Source organism: Pongo abelii, chromosome 11, assembly GCF_028885655.2.
Source record: "Pongo abelii isolate AG06213 chromosome 11, NHGRI_mPonAbe1-v2.0_pri, whole genome shotgun sequence".
Lineage (NCBI taxonomy): Eukaryota > Metazoa > Chordata > Mammalia > Primates > Hominidae > Pongo > Pongo abelii.
In genome coordinates this window covers 112,930,568-112,953,473 of record NC_071996.2, presented here as the reverse complement: position 1 = coordinate 112,953,473, position 22,906 = coordinate 112,930,568, and the positions used below count along the sequence as shown (strand labels likewise).

Genomic DNA, 22,906 nt, shown 5'->3' with positions numbered 1-22,906 from the left:
AGAGGAAGTTCATCAACTCACTGGAGTCTTGCAGAAGAGTTTACAATTAAGGGTGATCTCCAGCTGATTTGAATTCTTCATCTTCTGCTGCATGTTGTTCAAGAGGCAATGCATGATCACTTAATTAGCACAGTGGGGACTAAGCTGGCACCCTCCCCTCCCCCTTCTGTGATGCTAATGTGAAATATCTTTTCTTCCTCCCCAAATTATTTTCTTAACAGTGGCAGCCAACATTTTATTACTAAAGTGATTGCTTGTAATAACCCATTTTAAAAAGTGAGTTTCTCTTAATTGAGTGAGAATATTACTTACTGGCTCAGAAAATATATCAACATAAAAGCAAGCCTTGAAATATATCTCAGTCTATAATGTTATCACTCCCAAGTGTTCTGGAAATTCTATAACCATATTCCTGAGTGCATAATACAATAATTCTCACATCAATAATCTTGGAAATATACATAATGATATATCATTAAAATTTTACCAAAGAAAGGTGGGGGACTTGGCACAGAGATTGCTGGAAACAAAAACAATGAAGAGGTTGCCTCCCTATAAATAGGAGGCAAAGGAAGAATAGATGAATCATCTATTGGGGGTTTCTTTTAAGATGTTTTCCCCGTTCTTCCGTTATTCAGTCAGTGGCCATGCAATTCCCCATCCTTTGTGCTCCTTTCAGAAGGATGTTCTATTATTATGTTGTATTTAATTGGCTTAGATTTAAGTAAATAGGCACCACTGAGATGAGGGGCAGTCGGAATGGAGGAAGGAGGAGTGCAGAAATCAACACAGGAGGAGGGGCACAAAGAGACAGAAACTGCAGAGTGGGGAGGACACCAGAGAACCTGGGCATTGCACTGTATTGAAAAGCTTTCATCTAAAGCTCCTAGTAGCCACTTAATGTCTATAATTAAGCCACATGTGTCTGATTTATACAAAAACATAAAAATAAGATTAAAGCCTGGGCTTAAAAACACAGCAAGTGAGCCAATGAGGTTGCGAATATTCCAGCTGCTCTAATTATTGTTGTTCCAAAGGAATGTGAGGGCTGTTGACTCCTTGCTCGGGTTACCCTGGGCTCATCTGGGACTACATCAGCTACCTTTGGTATTTGCAGGCACAAAAGTTTGCTTCAGAGGTAGGTTTCAACCTCACACTGTTAGAATGTTTTTTAGAGCTATGTTAAGCCAATGAATAGTTGACAGACTTTAAAATGTTTTATCTTTTAAAATTGTGGCTCTGAATAACTATACTACAATAAAAAAGTCCCACTCTGAGTCTTTGAGTGGTCTAATTCCAAGACTCCAAGTGTAAAGCTCTTCACCACTAGCCCCACTGAGCTCCTTGATCCATCTGGGGCCTTCCCAAAACTGCAAAGCCAGCAACCTGCACTGTGGGCTCCCCCCAGCAACTAGTGACTTGCATGATTTCACCTTTAGCAGGGGCTTTGGCTCTAAGGAAGATTTTGGAGGCACTTTCTTAATGAAGGACTACAGATCCTATAGTTTAGTGAGTTTTGTTCTCTTTTGTTTATGATTTTATTTTTGCCATTTCACATTCATTCTATTTCCTAATGTTAATTCCAAACAGAGAGCCATTCAGCTAAAAGAAAACTCATGCAGCTATAGAAAACAGATTAAATAAATAAATAAATGAATAATAAAAATAGAAATAAAAAACACGTTAAGAGACTGGAAGCCATTTGTGGCTTTCTCTTCGCCTCATGTTTTGGGTGGTTCTATCTAGTTAGCATAAACAGAATATGCTTTCCCTATACACAGCAAGTCTACTTCAAGCTCTTAAAGTACTCTCACTGATTGTCTGGAGATCAACTGATGCACACGGCGGGGGTAAGAGAACCTGATCTAATAGAAGGTAATCTTAGCAATAGTCTCCAAGAATTTATTACAGTAGCAAGCAGCCATGAATGGGCCATGTTTCATTAGATCCTGATATAACTTTGAAATAACACTAAAACCAGGAATACAGATTTCTATTGTGTTAGTAAGAAAACATAACGCCACTGCTAAATCAAAAGATAAGGATCCTTAACTATCCAAAGGAAGTTATAGAATTTTCTGTCCTTAAATAAGATTTCCTGTAAAACTTGTTCTAATACTATGTTTCCATGTCATAGAGAAGTTGACACATGACCAAAAAAGACATTTGCCATTCATTTCCCAAAATATTCTCAAATATTGGTCAGCTATAGCATCACCTAAAAGTCTTGAAATAATGTAATTAATAGTTCTCTCATTCATTTAATACATTACTTGCTATAGCTGCTGGCTGAATAGCACTTTTCAACAGCATCATAAGAAATATTATTTCTGCTGTTATACGGCAGCTGACAAACTCAGTTACAACAGGCCCAGAAAAAAATTCTGGCTCCCAATTTCCTGAAGAGTTGGTTTTTAGCATTACATAAAGGAACGATCTTTTCTCTTAAATAATTTGAATTAAAATCATTTTTTTCATAAAGAAATAAACTGTGAAGATATTTTAGAAGAAATCAGTGTTACTGTGATAAAGCCACCTTAAAGTCAAATTGAATTTTTTTAACCCCTGACTTCATTACTGAAATGCAAACATTTCAAAATTATAACTAGAAACTAGAAATAAACAAATAACTAGAAAACTTCTATCTTTTCACTCTCAAAATATGTTATGAATAGACCACATTATATTGGCAAAGAGCTCTTTTCTAGTAAAGGCCTATAAAATAGAGTTGATTTCAGAATTTGTTTTTAAATTCAACAGTTTTATTATTAATGCCCAATAAAGGTGCTGCATGAAATGAAATGCAATTCATGTGATACAGCACACACATATCACAGAGCCATCTCTCTTGGGTAAAATGCTTATTAAAGCTCATGTCTTAAAGCAACCTAACAGATCTGTCTTTTTCTAGCTGCTTTAAGGAGTTACATGGAGTTTTATTTATTTACTTATTTATTTTTGGTAGCGATACACGCTAATAGGTTTTAGGGTCACTTTACTGTAATATTTTGTTTTTTCTTTATATTCCCTGCTTGTTAAATTGTAACAACTTGGAGCAAATTTTTCTCATTTTCACACTTTTTCTGCCTGTAAAGTGTTACCTCTGAGAGCTTCTTTTAGAAAGTGTCAGACAGTTGTGCTTGGCGAGAGAGGCTCATGTGTTATACTTTGTTCTTTATAAATCTTTAACTTTGTTGATGATCATGGGTTTCAGTGGATGTTGACTGACACCTTTATGGACTCATATAAACTCCACTCTCTAAAAGAAGCTTTCTTTTTCTGGGTACTTCTTATAGTAGGGAACTAGCAGTAGGTAACTTATAGCAGTTACAGCAAGAGGCTTTATGACAGAGTATAAACAAAGCCAGATCTCTATGTGGCCAGTTATTTAATTTCACTGGTCCATAATTTCTTCATCTTTAAATTGTAAATTATATTATATATTTTTTTTTCAGTGTGTATTACATGGTACTATTACGATATAACTAATGAATTGTATAAATTTGTTTTTTCAAAACACTGAACAGAGAAAGAATGTTGTTATTTACTATGTTACCTTTCCAAACATGTGTTGACACCAAAATCACCTGGGATCCTGGTTAAAAATCCAGAGTTCTGAGTTCTATTCCAGGGATTCTGATTCCAAATGTCTGTAGTGGGTCCAGGAATCTACATTCCTCACAAGTGCTCAATATAATCCCTGAGTATGATCTAAGGTCCGTAATTTTTAAAAAAGATAATATTGCTTTCAAGATATTAGCTTATGTAATAGCTGTTAGTTTAAATATTTGGTGTCATTTATAACTGTATAGGTTTAAACTTCTCTAAGTAGTATAAAAAGTGACCAAATATTTTTTCCTAGTAACTTATAGATTATTTTCCACTCTCAAAAACCCTAGCTTTTAACTTTTTTGTGTGTATAATAGACTCTTTGTAGAATTTAATGAAAGCTTTGGATTCATGCCCATGCAGGCATGACCTTTATGTTTTACAAAAGCTTTATATTATTTTTACAAAAGCATCCTGGGTCCCATTCATATAGTGCCTGAGAGGAATGTCTCTCAAGTCAAAAGCACTTAGGCTAAAGAATTAGGCATTAGTTAATTGGAATTTAGAGAATGGTTTCTGTACCTTTAGAATTTATAGGTCTAAAACATGTTTATTGTATAATGGAAACATATGACCTTTATATATTTATTATAATACTTCTCAAGTAGCCATGATTGCTTATTCTGTAGGAGAACTGGAAAGAATAGTTCTTTACAAAATTGAATTGGAGAATTCTAATAAGGAGGCTGTTTATCCTGTGAAAATAATACAAGTTTTTACGTTTGACAACAAGTTATTTGGTAAACACATAAAAGAAAACTTGAAATGCCACAATTCTACCACAAGTTTTGGCAGAAAAGATACGTATCATCCAGCAAATTTCGCCTTTCTTAACACAGCTAAGCCCTGGGAGAAAAAAAAAAAAAAGTAAAAAGAATGCACGTTTTCTTTTTGCTTGCATTATCTCTAGGATTAAAATACTTCAGTGGTCCAATACTCCTCAGAAAATGAGTAAAACCCTTCCCTTGTCCTGGAAGATCTGGCATCATTTAACCTTACTTTCCAGCCTCATTCCACACATGCTTCCCCTACCCTCTCCTCTCCTGTTCCCTTGCCTCTGTCATTTCCCCTATAAGCCATGCTCCTACAGCCAGGGCCTTTGCATGTGCTCTTGCTCTGCTTGGAATGCTCTTCTCTACCCTTTTTACTTAGGTAATTATTGCTTATCCATAGATCACAGCTAAAATATCCTCCTTGTCAAGGTCAGTTCCCCAATGTCTTCTTTATAGCTCTTGCCATGGTTCTAATTTTGTGTTTATTTACATGATTATTTAATAAAAGCTTATTCCCAATTAAACTGTGAACCTCATGAGGACATGAACCATAATTATTTTTGTTTATTCAGATCATAAACACTTAGTGCTCCACAAGCATTTATTACACATATGAAAGAATGAGTAGAAAAGTACATAAACGTATGTGTTGTACCAACCCAGCATCTAAAATAATAAGAAATACAATAACTATGTAAGTCTAGGAATACCACTTTGGGACACAATCTCACATGTATTAAAGGAGGATACTGGACTAAATAACCACTGGGTTTCCTTTCAGTTTAAAAAAGAATCAATGACTTAGCAACTTAAATGTCTGTCAACTGATTAATGAACTCATAAAATCTGGTATATCCATTCAATGGAATATTATTCTTCCATAAAAAGCAGTGAATGATGGATGAACACTGCAAATATGATGCTAAGTGAAAGAAGCCTTCTACAAAAGACCACTATTGTATTACTTAAATGAAATGTCCAGGAAAAGGGACAAATCCATACAGAGTAGATTAGAGGTTGTCTAGGATAGAGGTGAGGCAGAAATTGAGTGACTGCTGATGGGTTTCCATTGGGGGTGATAAAAACCTTCTAGATTAGATAATGGATATGCTTGCATAACTCTATTAACACACTAAAAATCACTGAACTATTTAATTTAAAGGGGTGAATTTTTATATGTGAATTATATCTCACTCAATATAGCTGTTATTTTCAAACAAAATTAATGAACCAGTGACGTATGTTAATTCATGATTCTGATAGAAAAATCAAAAATTAATTTAGTAAATATTAATTTTTGGAAATTTAAGATTTTTTTCAGAGTTTTAAGCCTGAGCAATGGGAAAAACATTCCTTTATATAACAAAATATTCAGAATGAATATACATTTGTTATTACATATTAGGCATTAAATTATACCTCATCTACTTAGATCTTGTTAAAAAATGCATGAAACCCCCTTCCTGATTTCAAGAAGCTTATATATAATCAAATCTGGGATGGTAATTAACACAAAGTATAGGGTGAGAGCACAGAAGAAAAAGTATGTGTCAGGGACTATGTGAATCAGAGAATATATTACATTCAATTTTAATGATTCTGGAGAGCATGGTATTTAAGATGAGCTTTGTAAAGTTACACATAATTTGGGCAAGCAGGGGATGAGGGGTAAAGATGAAACTGAGGAAAGAGCAGAAGCAAAGGGGCAATGAGAACTACAGGTTGTTGGCACACAACAGAGAACAGTGGGAGATAGAAATGGAAATGTAGGTAGGGGTCATATAACAGAGGGGATGGAATCCTAATTGGAGGAATGCATATTTATTTCTGCATTCAGAAGAATTTCTTGGAGGTTTTAGGCTAAGATATAATTAGTTGTGTTTCACAAAGATTAATCTAGAATTGAAATAGATGGCCTCGTCAAATATGTGGAACAAGAATCTTGGGATAGGCCAATAGTTTTGGGATAGACCAATGATAGAGTGGCAGGATAAAGAAAAGCCAGTAAAAACAATACAATTCAATATTGCAGAATCAAATAAAAATAGATTTCCCAGCCTGGACAACATAGCAAGATCCCATCTCTACAAAAAAATTAGAGATTAGCCAGGTGTGGTGGCATACTCCAGCAGCCCAGCTACTCAGGAGGCTGAGGTGGGAGGATACTTGAGCTTAGGAATTCAAGGTTGCAGTGAGCTATGATTGTGCCACTGCACGCTAGCCTGGGTGACAGAGCAAGATACTGTCTCCATTAAAAAAAAAAAAAAAGATTCCAAGGAGAAATGGGTAGCCACTAATAATATCCTCTTACATATGTGTACAGTATTTAATCTTTGTATCAGGTTTTGAACAGTATTTAATCTTTGTATGATGTTTCATAACTTGCCTAAGGTCTCACAGTCAGTGGTGCACAGTAGAGTCAAGAGTGAAATCAAGTTTTCACATTCTTTCTACTGCATCATTACTGTGGCAAAGAGAGGTCATTCAACATAAAAAGTAAAAAGCAACTGTTCCATTTTAAAATAAGATGATCACAGGAGATCTCTCAGAAAACATTTCCAGCATATAATAGGGTGAAAAAGAAATCTAGCAAAATGCTAAGAAAAGAGTGTGACAGAAAAGATATAAGACAATAAATTGAATGGACATGTTGGAGGAGTTTGACTAGCAAAAGGAATAAGAAGGTGGTAGTTAGAAATATTAGCAGAATTAAGCAACAAACTTTTAGACTGGGGCTTTCAGAATTAGGACTCTGGAGTAAAAGGGGTACCCCACACTGGTGAGGATCCAGCAATAGTGCACACCAGTGGGGTAGGTAGCCACATGGTATTAATATTCAGGCCGGGCGCAGTGGCTCATGCCTGTAATCCCAGCACTTTGGGAGGCCAAGGTGGGTGGGTCACCTGAGGTCAGGAGTTCGAGATCAGCCTGGCCAACACGGTAAAACCTCGTCTCTACTAAAAACACAAAAATTAGCCGGGTGTGGTGGCGGGTGTCTGTAACCCCAGCTATCTGGGAGTCTGAGGCAGTAGGTTCACTTGAACCCAGGAGGCAGAGGTTGCAGTGAGCTGAGATTGTGCCACTGCACTCCAGCCTGGGCAACAAAGTGAGCCTCTGTCTCAAACAAACAAACAAAACATTAATTTGAAGACATCTGAGAGGGAGGGAATAGTTTACCATCTTTCAAAATCTGTTTGGTAAGTTACATATGTATACCATAAAACCTAAAGTATAATAATAATAATAATTTAAAAAAAATTAAAAAAACAAAAAATACCCAGTGAAATTTTATCTTGTCGTTTTATGTAGATTAATAAATGTCAATGTCTCACTGCTCACATTTATCCTCTTTCTGTTGTGAATAAACAAACCATATATCATATATAAAGAACCCAATTCAAAAAAAAAAAAATCTGTTTGGGATGAACTGACCCTTAGCTCAAGTTTTATATTATCTCTTGACTAATTCATCTTGGTCTGCAGTCAGTGGACCAGTTGTTTCTCCCAGTATTTCAGTCTATGTTTCCTTAAGTACTAAAATAAAGAAACTTTAAATATTCAAAACACCTTCAACTTTGGAAAATGTTTTAAATGTTAAATAGTATCCAATGGTTATATGATTCCCAACTGTATTTGAAAGTAGAATGCCATCTACTTGGAAATGTACCTGGGACATGTACATCATAACACAGAAACATGTTGGTGAGTTGATGAGTTTTGTGGTTATTACCTTATTATACTAACTGATAGATGCTATTAGTTTTTCTCATCATTAACAATAAAATACTTTCAAAATACACTTAAGATTAATAAATATTTCTGCTGAAGATTAACAGGAACACAACAGAAAATGATATATTTAATATCATTAATGCTATTCATTTACTGTGAAGTCACCTAAAATACAGATATCAAACATTTACCACCTGTTACTTGAGTTAGCTTTTGACTTTCTGCTGTTATTGTTCCTTTAAATGAAAATTTAATTATGCAGTTACTTAGCTCCAAGCAGGGCTCATATATGCAAAATCAAATGACTCATAAACATGATCTCAACTATCAAATGTGACAATTATTTATTACATTCAAAATAATGTCATCAAAACAAAATAATGGATTGGTACAGATTTTTCTAAAGCTCTTTCATATGTCCAATTTAATAGAGAGACGTTAATTACCTAGTTTTTCACTAGACTTTCCCCACAAAATGAATCTACTCTATTTTTTAACCCCAATTCCATGCCCCCTCCTTTTTTTGAGACAAGGTTTACTCTATTGCCCAGGCTGGAGTACAGTGGTGTGATCACAGCTCACTGCAGCTTTTATCTCCAGGCTCAAGCTATCCTCCCACTTCAGCCTCCCAAAGTGTTGGGATTACAGGCGCAAGCCACAAGACCTACTTTCTCTATTCTTTCTTCACATGTTAATACCAAGAGGAAAAATCTTCCCTTTATAGTGCCTAAAAATTAAATAGTCTCACCTGGAAGTTTTTCTTTTATATTTTTAACCATAGACACATATTTAGAAACAGTCTTCAAGTAACTTTCTGAAAGAGCCAGAAATAAAAAAAGACTGAACAATTTATTAAAGTCTTCTCTGGTGGTATCAATCAAATGGATGCTCTCTTAAAGAAAAGGCTTGATATATGATTTTGAGTGAGGAAGATTATTTTACACATTTGAGAAATTTTTTTCTACGCCCCCCCATCATAACGTGAACATAGTCACTAAAAAAACTGACCATTTATAAAATGAGTATTTACATGAACATGCATCTATCTATCCAGTGGTTAACACTAACTTTTATCCTTTCTCAAAAGGTCAGGGTCTTTCCTCTTGAGTTGATTTCCAGATACTTGTCTCAAGATGCTAATATCTGACAACACAACACAAATGGGATACCACTCAACTGTTAATTTAAATTGCAAGTCTAAGGCAATGGAGGAGAGGTACTCAAGTAATAGGCAAATCATGAGAACATGAAGATCTGGCATGGTTAGGCCGGTTACCAGTGAAAAAGGGAAAACCACAAGGATAAGGGCACAATATTCACTTCAACAAATAATTATTTCTGTATCATAATAGATTTTTAAAATCTAGGAAAAATTGAGTAAATGCTTAAATATTTTTACCCAAACAGCCTTTTTAAGGAGCATGCTGAAAAAGCCAAAGGTGGCATAAAGGATGTTGAACTACATTCTAATAAAACTTGTGGGGAAGTTACTCTCAATAAAACCAAACAAACTCAATTCATTCCTTTGTCTTAGAATGAGCATATAGTTGCAATTATAATACAAGCATTTCTATTCATAGTTATAATAACCTTATTTTTATAAGATCTAACTTTATTTTTTCAAACTAAACATTGCCTCAAACTTTCGTTCACTATGTTTTTAATAAAACTTGTATCTGTGTTTGAGGAAGATTTACTTTAAATGTTTCCTTCTGTGGCAACAGTTATTAGTAGATAATGAGGTTCTCTTGTACATATTTTCTGCCAAAAATCTAATTTTGAATAAATCTATTTCCATAAGTGCTGTTTAAAAGTCACACAAAGCTGTCTAAGATAGTGAAATGAGTCTCACTGAAATACGTTTGTTGAGAGGACTACTAATGAACAGTAGCTAGGAGAAACTGTATTTTTAAAATTATTTTCTAAAACAGCCTGGTTACCTTTATATAAATATTTTTTTCAGAGCTTATGTATTCACATATGCATACACACGCATATACCCTTTTAGTATATTTATGCTGCACTAAAACACAGTGAGAAATTACTATGTTTAAAATCTTCATCTCTTTCGTTACATATAATATACCATAACCATCAGGCTTTGTTCAACAGCCTCTAAAGTTTTTAGCATTTTTATGGGAAGGCCATTAGAAGTGGGAGTTTATTTCGGTCTGCAGAAGTATTCTGTTTTGGGATTTGCCAACATTAACACTTTGTCTTTCCTGTCCGCTTATTCAACATGCTTGGCAAACTATAATTATCATTATTTTCCTTTATGGCAGGACAATTATTTGTTATTCTTGCTTAAGCAATAAAAGAACTTAACAGCATTCTCTGCACAAACAAAAAGCATGTGCGCAGGGGTTTGGGCCTGCCTACGTGTACAATTTGAAAAGACCTCCATAAAACAGACTGTTATTGTAGGGTTACTCCGTTGAAATACCAAAAACTGTTTTACAGAAATCCTTTTTAAAGGCTTTGAAGATAAAGCAAGGTGGTTACATTTAAGAGGATCTCCCTTTTCTTAGTTCTAATTACATTTGAATTGCTGATGGTCATACTAGAGAACAAATGTATCACCAAAATGAATATTGGTGAGTTTCTTTAGACCAGGAGCAAAAATCTTTTTGCTACAATTCATGATTATGCAGATAGGGCATTGAACACCCTGTGTTAAGGTTACTTTAGGGAACTAAAGAGCCAAACTACCAAATTAGCTCATCTGGATTAGTGCAGATTAAGACAAGGATTTATGTAGCATTCTTGTTTCAAGGGTACTGGGTACAGACTTAATGAACACCTCAGTAACTACTTGGAAAACTGAATTGAAGCTGTGATTTAATAAATGCAAACATTCTAAAAATCTGTTCATCCTTCTTGGGCCCTACCCTAATCTATAGCCTTCTTTTTGGCAGCAATCCTTCTTACTGCTATAGAGATCCAGTGAATCTCATGGATAAATTAATGGAAACTGGTACAAACTAGTGAATACACATAGGATGCAAAACAAAATCCTCCAGGAGATGATGAGACCTGCTGCGGGTCAGCAAGGCAGAACCCTCAGCTAACTAGAATTTGTAATGTCCCTCCACACAATTGCACATTCCTCCGATCAGCAAAAGTAGGACACTGTGGCTTTACCTTGGCATTACACAAACTTTTCTCATTTTTTTCCCCTACCAGAGCATATACAGCCCTTAGATAGTTAGATCAACTTTGAAACCACTAAGAGCAATTGTGGTTTCTTTCCTCTGATGAAAAGACTGAAACTGTTACTAAAAAAGATGTCTTTTATAGCATTGTATTCCAAAAATTGAGAGATATTCTGTCAAAAATGTGAAAAGTCATGGCGATTCTGTTATGTGGCCAAGAAAGGAGGATATAAAAAGATGAGAAATCTCACACCTCACAGGGATTAAAGATTGGGAGTAACCCCTTCTTAGCTATTAACATCTATTGAGTAAAAGGAGCTGCCCACCAGCATGCAGAAAGCTTTGAAAATGCTTGCTTAAATGGTTACTCCGTGCCTGCTTTCCTCTTCTACATATAAAAGGTAAATGGAACATCACTGGGGGCAGATTGTTCATGCACAATCTGTTAATCCTTTGTGATAACTGCCCCCCCTCCGAAGTTTCTACATCAAATGAAACAATGACTCTGAAGGCACACTGAAAATGGTAAAGCTTTATCTGTGATTATCAATGAGTGTCATGGTTTTCTAAGATATCTTTCGTGGGAAACATGGTAGGTAGAAAAAATAATAGCTGGGCCTACATATTTTTTTAGATTCCGCAATGTAATTTAGTTCTAAATAAACCAAGGGGTTTCTTTTCCCCCTAAATTTGTTGGCCTCAGGTCGGTTTGGACAGGCAATCCTATTCACCCAACTATTCTTCTCTCCAAGCTTAAGGGCAGTTTGACTCTGGATTGCAGCTAAATGAAAACATGGCTGTGCACAGCCAGCAATCCTCTTTCTTATGAATGCTTTATCTCTTTTTGATATTTTTGGTTAATTGGTTTCTATTCTAAATGGCTTCACTTCAAGCCACTGATTTATGAGCTTGAGATGCCTGCCTGAGAGTCATTAGCCTTCCTCCTAGGACTACCGGAGACCTGCAGTCACCAAAGTATCTCTTTGAAGCCTAGCTCTTATTTCCAGATAATATTAAAAGCTCTGAAACCATTTTAAGATTTGGTAGAGAATTATAATGTGTAATATTGACTTAGAGAAGTGCCACAAGGCCCACAGGCAGCTCTTCACATTTTGATAAACTGTTGGAGAGTTGGTCCAGTTTTGGCATGCTCAGAATCCACTAGGGTTCTCAGAAGAACTTGAGTCTTCTTGGTCTCTTTCAGTTGTCAGGAGAGCTGGCTCCTCTTCTTCTGAGTTCATCAAAATAGATTCACAGTGTGAATGTATACTTTTTATTGGTAGTGGATATTAATGATCAAGATTAGTAGCAGAAACTTAGAATATATTTCTGTATTCGTGTTCCTATTTACACCAGCTGTTCAAAATGCTGGGATTCTAATCTATTGAGTTTACAAAAGGCTCAATTCTTCTGACAGCTGAAAGAGGCCAAGGTGACTGCCAGCCTGCCTGAGGAGAAGCATGTGAAATCAAATGCAATTCATGATCAGCAGCACTTATTTTATGACTGGATGGGTAGCCACTTATACCTTTGCATCCTTTGTTAATTCTATCCAAATATATTTGAAGAGAAAAATCCTAATAGTTTTTACATTTGTCTTTTAAGCCAATTATATTTTTAACCCAAACAGTAAATGAACTCTCTCAACTGTTTTCTTTTTGATTGAGAATTGATTTGTTCCATTTGAGAGGAATATAAAAAGAATATGCATAGTGGAGTCTTGTTCGAGCTAAAAAACTAAGGCATATTGGTCAATTTCCTTTCCAAACTAGATAAAATTCAAAAGGTGACAAGCAGTTTAGAAAAACAACAATAACAGTATTTGCTTGAGTCAGGTGTGCATAAATTAGTTTGGGAGACTTTTCACACATAATGTCTGTGCAAAGTGGGCTTTATTAAAACAGATCTTGAAGCTTGGAAGAGTTCATGCATATCACACAAGTAAACAGCCTCCTTTCTTAAATGTCATTAAGTGGAGTCTTTTTGGCAATTTAGTTTTATTTTGTAGATACAAAGGGTGAGACTCTAAAAATCAAGATTAATTTAAAAAAATATAAGTAGTACTCCTTCAAGGGAGATTAGAATGCTGAATATCCTTTATCCTATCTGCATGTTGCAAATCACAGAAAAATACACTGCCAACCAATGTGATTCAACCTCCCAAGAACTGATTTGTAGTAGACTCAAGAATCATTACTGATGAAACCCAGAATAAATTAGCATTTCTCTCATTTATGCATTTGGTAAGTTACTGGCAGCACAAGTGGAAAACACTAAAGAAATAAAAACGCCCAGGACCACCCCTTTATAGCCTATTGACTTGCAAGCTCACTGCATTTCAGACATAATTTATAGAAGTTCTCTTTATAAACAATGAACCATTAAAGCTATGTTTTCCATGTTAAAGACTATTCAATATCTTTAAAATACAGTATTTTTCTCTCTAGTTAAAAAAATCATATGCCTAAAGTGTGAAGTATGGTTGGAGTTAAGCCTAACAAGAGAATTTATTTTTATGTAAGATGTAGAAAGGAATGAGATACTTCTTCATGAAAATGTTCTAAAAATAAAATCCTACATTATTATAACTTGAAAAAAAGAAAAAAGAATAAAAACTGAAAGGATTGACTACCCATAACTATAATGTTTAAGTTACTAAATAAAAATAAAAATTTTAAATGTAAGTATAACTGTAAATAATTAGAGTACCAGCCACCATTTATTGTCCATGTTGAAGTGCCTAGCCCTTGACTAAGTATTTCACAGTCAATATGGCAACCATTCTTCACAAGTCTACGAAGTAAGTATTATTGAAATTTACTGGTGAGGAACCTGTGCCTACAGAGTAACTTGCCAAGAGCCATACTGCTGTCATTGTGAGACGTCTAATCCTGAACTGACCCAAGCTATTAGCCTCTCAACAGTGTGTCTTGCTTAGCCATAAAAAACTGAGCAAGAATCTGTGAATGTAAAGAAAGTGTAAGTTTAACCTACCGGAAAGGCTACATAGTCAGAATCCTGGCTCAAATGATGGAATAGACATTACTCCTATAGAGAAGGAGAAGGGAAGCATTTGAAATCAGGTAGCCTAGCAGCGCTAACACCTGGGGAAGCCTGCAAATTCAAGGCAGCTGCCTCCCAGCTCACCCACCGTGTCCTGGCTCTGTCAGCCCTACCAGGAGGTTTGCCCTTAATAGGGACTGACTGAGGACTCTTACAAAAGATAACATCTATGTATGTGGCTAGAGGCAGAAAGCACAAAAAATAATCCTTTCTTTGAGACAGGTGATAATGGATCTTTGCCATTTGGGGGATTGGTAGGGATTTTGACACTAGTTAGGGGGAAAAACTGTCTACCCAAATATGTGCTGATGGTAGACAGCCCCGGAAACAGGCTATAGGGAAGACAAATCCTATTAAGCCAGCTGGGAGGACTGACAGCAGCTGGCGGGTCTGGAAGCTGCAACAGCTAGGAAAGGCTTGGAAAAATCTGCATTTCAGATAAACCTCAAGAGAAACAGCTGAACTCTTAACATTGCCCCTGCCAGCTTTTCTCCTGAGAGCAGAATGGCCTCAGGTGGTGTAATTTAGGTTGTATATAATTTCCAGGCCTTTCTGGTGACTTTGGATAATATACAATTCCATCTATCATCTTGCTGCTTTTCACCTGTCGATGTGTGTGGGCTTTTTTTGTTTTGTTTATTTTTATTTTGGGTAGGAGTGAAATGGGCAGAAAGGAGCAAAGGGGCAGAGTAAAGGAAACCGTGCAGTCCCTTCAATGCTCCTTTTATAGGTCGTAGCTTTTGTTTAATGTTAGGCTTTGTCTTTATCAAACTTTACCATTCAGTTTCAAAACAACATCAAGAAAGAACTGAGCACCTACCTTGTTTGTTAAAAAGGGAGTAGAGTAATGTAATTTGGAAGGTCATAGTAATTACTACTAATTATGTAACTTTTGCTCTGTAAATTATCTTCATTAATTCCCTCAATATCCTAATAAGTTTTTTATTATCATTCCTGTTTTATACATCTGAGGCTTGGTAAATTTCCAATATTTCACAGTTGATGAGGATTTGAACCCAAGGGTATCCAATTTCAAAGTATGGACTTATTTCACTACATTATAACTCAATATTTGTTAAATGTCTGTTATGTGCCAGACATTCTGCTTGCAAAAAAGGAATAATTTACCAGCCATAGCCTCCAGAAATTTCTGTTCTGTTGACAAGAAGGCAATTGTAATAAACAGTTTTTTAAATACAGGCAGCTATTACAATAAAACTTTTCTAAAACACTTGATTTTTTCTAGAATGTGTTCCCAATAGTAATTTAGAATTTTGTAAACAAAATAACTGTAATTAAAGTCTGACATATGATCACAAGAAAAATGAACGTCTAATTAAAAGAAGATGCAAACATGGTTTTGATGGTCCAGAGGATGGATGGGATTTTGATGAGTGGAACCTTGGTTGGGATGTCAGTTAGGTATGCTTTCTGGGTGAAGAGAAGAGAATAAAGTATCAGTTAGTTAGTCGACAACATTGTCTGAGCACCTATTCTGTACCAGTCTCTGCACTGGGTGCCAGGGTTCAAGTTAAGAATAGGACAGACACAAGGTTGGGTGCGGTGGCTCAGGCCTGTAACACCAGTACTTTGGGAGGCCAAGGTGAGCCGATCACACGATCAGGAGTTCAAGACCAGCCTGGACAATACGGTGAAACCCCATCTCTACTAAAAATACAAAAATTAGCCGGGCATGGTGGTGGGTGCCTATAGTCCCAGCTACTCGGGAGGCTGAAGCAGGAGAATCACTTGAACCTGGGAGGGGGAGGTTGCAGTGAGCCGAGGTTGCGCCACTGCACTCCAGCCTGGGTGACAGAGCAAGACTCAGTCTCAAAATAAATAAATAAATAAATAAAAAAGAATAGGACAGACACTCATGGAGATTCTAGTCTTGTAGGAAGATGGACATTAATCTGATAAATATAAGTGAGAGAAGTACAGGGGCTCTGAAAGTATATAATGGTCAAGCCTAAATCAGACCAGATGATGAGAGGCTTAATCTGAGACCCAGCCAATGAGCAGGACTTCAGTAAGCAAAGGGGAGGAGGGTGGGAGTGGGGAGAGATGGGAGGGAGCGTAGAGAGAGAGTACCAGGCCAAAAAAAAAAAAAAAAAAAAAATGCAATAGCTGCAGGAAAATCAACTCAGGATGGACCTAGAGAGTCAGGCAGAGGCCGGATCATGGATGGCCTTATGGCACAGTTTATTCTGCACTTTAGGCTGAATGCTATGGGAAGCACTGAAAGGTTTAACCACAGAAATATCATAATTAGATTGTATTCTGAGAAACTAAGTCCAGCTACCATGTGTACAATGGTTCCTGTGAAGAAAGGGTTGATATAGGAAGCTGTTGCAGTCATCAGAGTTCAAGATGATGAGAGACTGAACTAACATAGTTCATGTGAGCATAAAGAAATGAATGGAGTTGAAGACTGTTTAGAAAGTAGAACTGAATAGAACTTGGTAACTGATTGGTATATTTTTGGTAACAATTTTAATATAAAAGTGATTTATATACAGAGCAATGATGATGAAATGATGGTTTGGAATCTTTGAAAATAAATATAAAGTTACAAAATTGTCAAACAGATGATTAAGTTTGGCTGTAAGTAATGGAAAAGCCCCAATTAACAGTGGCTTAAACAAAATAGAAATATATTATAAGATTATCTCATATTCAAAATGGCTGCTGAAGCTCCAGTCACTAGGTCTGAATTCCCACCAGAAGAAAGGAGGAAGAAGTAGCAAAGAGCACACTTACTCCATTTAAGTAGCTGATATACATTTCACACAAAACTTCTTTTCTAGCTTACTGGTCAGAACTTAGTCATATGGTCACACCTAGTTACAAAGGAGGCTGAAATTCTGGATCTTTTTCTGAATGACCAAGTACCCATGAATCTCCCAAAAGCAGGAGTCCTACTGAGGAATAAAGAGAGAATAGGTATTGGGGGCAAAAGTAATCTATACCACATTAATTATTGGCTTTAGGTATGAGTTAAAAACAAGACTTGTAAATTGTGCCAGCTTTTTGCAACAACAGAATATTAAAACACACCAAAATGAACTCACTTTGAGTTAGCGCTTCATGTTTTGCCTAAGTCTCCAAGTACATTTTAAAATTTCAATTACCATCCAGATGGGCTGGGTAAGTTAAACAGAGCTTCACCATCAATAAATATGATTTTCTACTGCAACAAAGCAGCCTCAGCTATGCCAATATTTGAGCATAGTTGTTTATGGTTTCATTTCCTTTACTTTTAATAGTGGCCATAAAAAAGCCAAACAAATGCATTTTATTCACATTCCTTTGCATAAGGCGTTGAATTTAAAGTATGTCATGTCACTAGATCCATTAACATTTAAATAGGGCTGGTGACTTATCCTCTGCAAACAGTCAACGTTAGAATGTAATAACTGCATGCAGAAAATAAGAATGAATAGCAGTCATATATCTAATAGTATATGCATCGCGCTGCATACATTCACATGGTGTGCTTTGTCTGTTTGATGTGTTTTCAGTTTATTCCTAAGAATAAATGCTATCAATAAAGATGCTGTGTTTTAATAATTTAGGGAAAATACACATTTTATCATATCCACAAATGGTTTCCAGTACGTTGAAGTAAAAGGCCACTGTGATCCTTAACTTTCTCTCTACATTTAATCTCCTCTTCAATTTTTACAATTAAGCCACTTTACTGTTATTTTCTTTTCTTTTTTTTCTTTCTTTTTTTTTAATTATACTTTAAGTTCTAGGGTACATGTGCACAACGTGTAGGTTTGTTACATAGGTATACATGTGCCGTGTTGGTTGGCTGCACCCATTAACTCGTCATTTACATTAGATATTTCTCCTAATGCTATCCCTCCCCCTGCCCCCTACCGCACGACAGGCCCTGGGGTGTGATGTTCCCCACCCAGTGTCCAAGTGTTCTCATTGTTCAGTTCCCACCTATGAGTGAGAACATGCAGTGTTTGGTTTTCTGTCCTTGTGATAGTTTGCTCAGAATGATGGTTTCCAGATGCATCCATGTCCCTGCAAAGGACATGAACTCATCCTTTTTTATGGCTGCATAGTATTCCATGGTATATATATGCCACATTTTCTTAATCCAGTCTATCACTGATGGACATTTGGGTCTCCAAGTTTTTGCTATCGTAAATAGTGCTGCAATAAACATACATGTGCATGTGTCTTTATAGTAGCATGATTTATAATGCTTTGGGTATATACCCAGTAATGAGATTGCTGGATCCAACGGTATTTCTAGTTCTAGATCCTTGAGGAATCACCACACTGTCTTCCACAATGGTTGAACTAGTTTACACTCCCACCAACAATGTAAAAGCGTTCCTATTTCTCCACATCCTCTCCAGCATCTGTTGTTTCCTGACTTTTTAATGATCAGTCATTAAATTTAGAATGATCAGTCATTCTAACTGGTGTGAGATAGTATCTCCTTTTACTGGGTGCTTCATGTCTTAATCTCACTGAGAAAGCAGAAACTTTCAATTAACTGAAGCCAGATAAAATCAATAATAGTTTTGTGGCAGCTAATTAGCACCACTAAATTATACTCATTTTAACACAAATATTCATATTCTTAATATTGCCAAGACAAGGATCACACACATTAAGTCATATATTCTATGCCAAACCTAAATTTCACATTTATTTTTACTTAGCTGAGAGTCTATCAACTACATTCTTGGTCTGCTTTCAACTTTGTCTTTCTGTGAGGTGAAAAAGATATCAATGTGCAATTGCTTATTTTAATACTGCTACCACCACATAATTTCTAGTTCTTTTGAATTGTAGAAGGAGTTTTACTTGCCTCTCCTTGGGATCACCTTGTAATTCCTATTCAGTACGGAAGCGGTTTTCCTGTAACTAGTTAATCTCAAGGTTTTCATTTATTTGTTACTCTGGATCCATGAGAAAGTCTTATATATAAAGACAGTTGACATTTATATTCTACATCTTACAATCTGTACTTGTATATTCCATCTCAACACTGAGAATTAGATCTTATCATTATTTTACAGAAAATAAAGGCTGAGGAAAGGAATTTTTCCAACCAGGTAGTAAACACTAGAGGTAAAACAATGAAATAATAAGTGCAAAAGATTGTAGTGCAAACATATACTGTTATGAATATTCAGAGTAAAAAATATGAAATATGATCAGTGATAGGAGAATTCTTACACACACTTCTTCTCTCTATTAAGTATCAGTAAATGATAAAATTGTCAAAAATACAGTGTAACCCTAGGAGAAATTTTGAAGATATTCTAGACATCAAATGAAGATGGGCTGAGACAGAAAGAGAAAAAACACCAGAAAAACGTGTTTTTTTAATAGTAGGACCCTGAAGAAACCTGAGGAAACCCCAAGCCTAGCGTAATCAAATACAGAGTCCTAGAGGACTGCAGGAGCAACATCACGGCAATTTATTAAGAAACTTATTCAGAACATTTGAGACCCTTCTTCTTCTCCCTTGCTACTACGTTTGACCCTTGAAGCCTTCGTCTTCAAAATAAGAACTAGTCTTTAATGAAAGCATGTGATCAGTTTTGGAACCTGGTCTAATACAGATAAATCCAGGCAGAACTAAAACACATGGTGGATGTGCAAAGATCTTACCCTGCTCATTGCCAGCTTGCCAGCTGTTTCTCCACACTCCCTCTGGGACGCCTGCTTTTTTTTTTTTTTTTTTTTCGTCTGTTACTGAAGCTGGAGTGTAGCGACACAATCATAGCTCACTGCAGCCTTGAACTCCTGGGCTCCAGTGATCCTCTCATATCAGCCTGTCAAGTAGCTAGGACTACAGGCGAGAGCCACCATATCCAGCTAATTTGTGTGTGTGTGTATATACGTAATTTTAAAATATGTGTGTGTGTGTGTGTGTGTGTATATATATATATATTTATATATATATATATTTTTTTTTTTTGTAGAGACAGGGTCTTGGTGTGTTGCCCAGGCTGGTCTTGAACTCCTGGCTTCAAATGATCCTACTGCCTCAGCCTCCCAAAGTGCTGAGTTTACAGATGAGAGTTACCACACCCTGCTGATACCTGCATCTTGACAGATTCTGCCCTCTTACCTAGAAACATTAGTCAGCCTTCACAGTTAATGGGGATACACAGCTACACAACTGCAAAGGAGACTTACAACAGCGACCTATGATCCTCAACTAGTTCTTCATTCATTTTTTTAATTAAAAAATACAAATTAATAAAATAAAAATTTCAAAATCAAGATTTTTGAGAAAAATTAGCAGCACAAACAATAACAATACATTTTAAAAATCACTGTTGAGGAAATAGAGGTGATTCAGGAAAGAAGAGAGAACTTACAAGTATTTTTCTCAGAGAGATTTAAAAGAATGTTATTTACATACTTTAAAAATGAACATCCTTTTAAAAATGAATTATGAAAAAGTATCAATCAGAAAATAAGAAAGAATTCTTGGAAATTAATATATGACTACCTAAATAATTTGAATTTAAATTGATTACATAATTTGAATTGATTTTTAAAAATACAATTAGCAGGACTAAAGGTAAAGTTGATGATTCAGTTGACAAAAAGGAAAAAAACCTAGAATGGAGAAAAAGTGAAAAATGACTTAAAATATTCGAAAAAGGAGACATTATAGATTCTGGAGGTTCCATATTTATCATTAGGAATCTCCTAATCACAGAACAGAGGTGGGAATAGCAAGAAAAATCAAAGAAGAGCAAACCACAATTCCTTTGAATTAAAAAGATATCATTAAAAATAGTCTGATTAAAAAGATCATTCCTTTGAATTAAAAAGATATCATTCCTTTGAATTAAAAAGATATCATTAAAAATAGTCTGATTGCCAAATAGACTGATTGCCAAATGAAAAAAGACCTTCATCTGGACACATCATTTTCAAATCGCACAAAATTCCTAAAGCCTGCTAAAAAGAAAACCACCAAAGTATTTCACAAAAGAATGAGAACCTGACTTATTTCAGACTTCATATCAATAACACTGGATGCTAAAATGTAATGGAGCAAAACTGCATACCTGATCAAATTATCAATCAAGTATAAGTACCATGTGAATGTATAGTTTAAAACATGTAAAGACTCAGACTTATTAGTGACTGGCCACATATATAAATGCCTTCACAAAGAGCTCCAGTCAAACCAAAGGGAAATACAGAAAAGATAGCATGAGATAGACGACACTGGGAGACATGAATATAGCCTAAAATGAGGGTAAGTAAGTCATGACTTATGGACCAAATACAGCCACCATCTGTTTTTGTAAATAATGTTTTATTGAAACACAGCCGTGCCTATTCATTTACTTATTATCTATGATTTCTTTTGTGCTACAATGACAAAGTACATTGTAGCTGTGACAGAAACTGTGTATGTTGCTGTGATGGTAATTAGATGACCCTCAAAGCCAAGAATATTTACTATCTGCCCCTTTAAAGAAAAAGTGTGCTGAACCCAGCTTAGAAGAAAGAAATTAGGCTGAAAAGGCATTAAAGCCTCTGGATCGCAACACTTAGAATATTTTCAAGAAATTAGAAAAGCAGGAGCTGGGAAGACACACGATTACCTTTACTTTTCAGTGGTTCTGATTGCAGTGTTTGATTCAACAGGGAAATGTATTTTTGAATATATTCAAAATATTTTTGAATCAACATAAACAAAATACAGATTGCTTAATTATAAATACAGAACAGAACACATTCATAATAAACCTTGACAATATAAAAATTATAATAACCTAACAAATAGAGGGGAGAGGGAGAAAGTGTTAGTGTGCTAAATTTCTCACTTTTTATTGTAGTAAATCAATAGATACTGTCCCAAGTTAAGAAATGGAAGTATAATATTTACAACTAAAATGGTAATCAGAAGAACTCTTGGGGAATAGCAATTATCAAAATGGTTTTCACTGGGATGTGAGATTGGGAATGGGAACAGAGAGGAAGACTTTCATTTTCTTTTGGTCCTCTTGTTTGGCTTGTTTTTAAACTTTTATTTGTTTACCATAAGTAGGTATTATTTTAACTTAAAAACGATAAATTCAACTCTCATTCAAATAGATACCTATTCTATGATAAGTACTGTTTAAGGCAGTGGGAAAATTGTGGTGGGGAAACAAAAGTCCTCATTTCTATTTTTTTAGACTTTAAATTCTTGTAGGAGGAGATAGAAAACGAACAACTTTGGCATTATTGACATTTTGAGCCAGGTAACTCTTTATTGCAGAAAGCTGTTCATTGTGGGAGATTTAGCAGCATCCCTGGCCACCTCTAATCATTAGATGTCAGTAGCTCTTGCTCCAGTTGTGACAATCAAAAATATCTCCAGACATTTCCAAATGACTCCTGGCAGAGGGGCCCACAGGTTAGGGGAAAAGTCTTGGCTTTGGGGCCAGACAGACCTGGGTTTTATTTCAGGCTCCACAAACAATTAGCTCTTTGTCTTTGGAAAATAGACTTACCCTTGCTAAACCTCATTTTCCTCTACCGTGAAATTAAGCTTAAAAACAAAACAAAACAAAATAAAAACAAAAA

At 35.6% G+C, this 22,906-nt stretch overlaps 1 protein-coding gene across 50 annotated transcripts in view; it reads right to left on the bottom strand.

Annotated features, from left to right (window-relative positions):
• The window catches only part of MAP2 (microtubule associated protein 2), a 308,386-nt gene that overhangs the window by 119,250 nt on the left and 166,230 nt on the right, over positions 1-22,906 (bottom strand). For 2 of the 50 annotated variants that reach the window (XM_054549732.2, XM_054549737.2), the window contains exon 1: positions 3,557-4,457. The exons of the other annotated variants lie outside the window; for them this stretch is intronic. The gene's annotated coding sequence lies outside the window, so the exon portion shown is untranslated. Of the gene's footprint in view, positions 1-3,556; positions 4,458-22,906 lie in introns of those variants that run through there. 50 annotated transcript variants of the gene reach the window in all.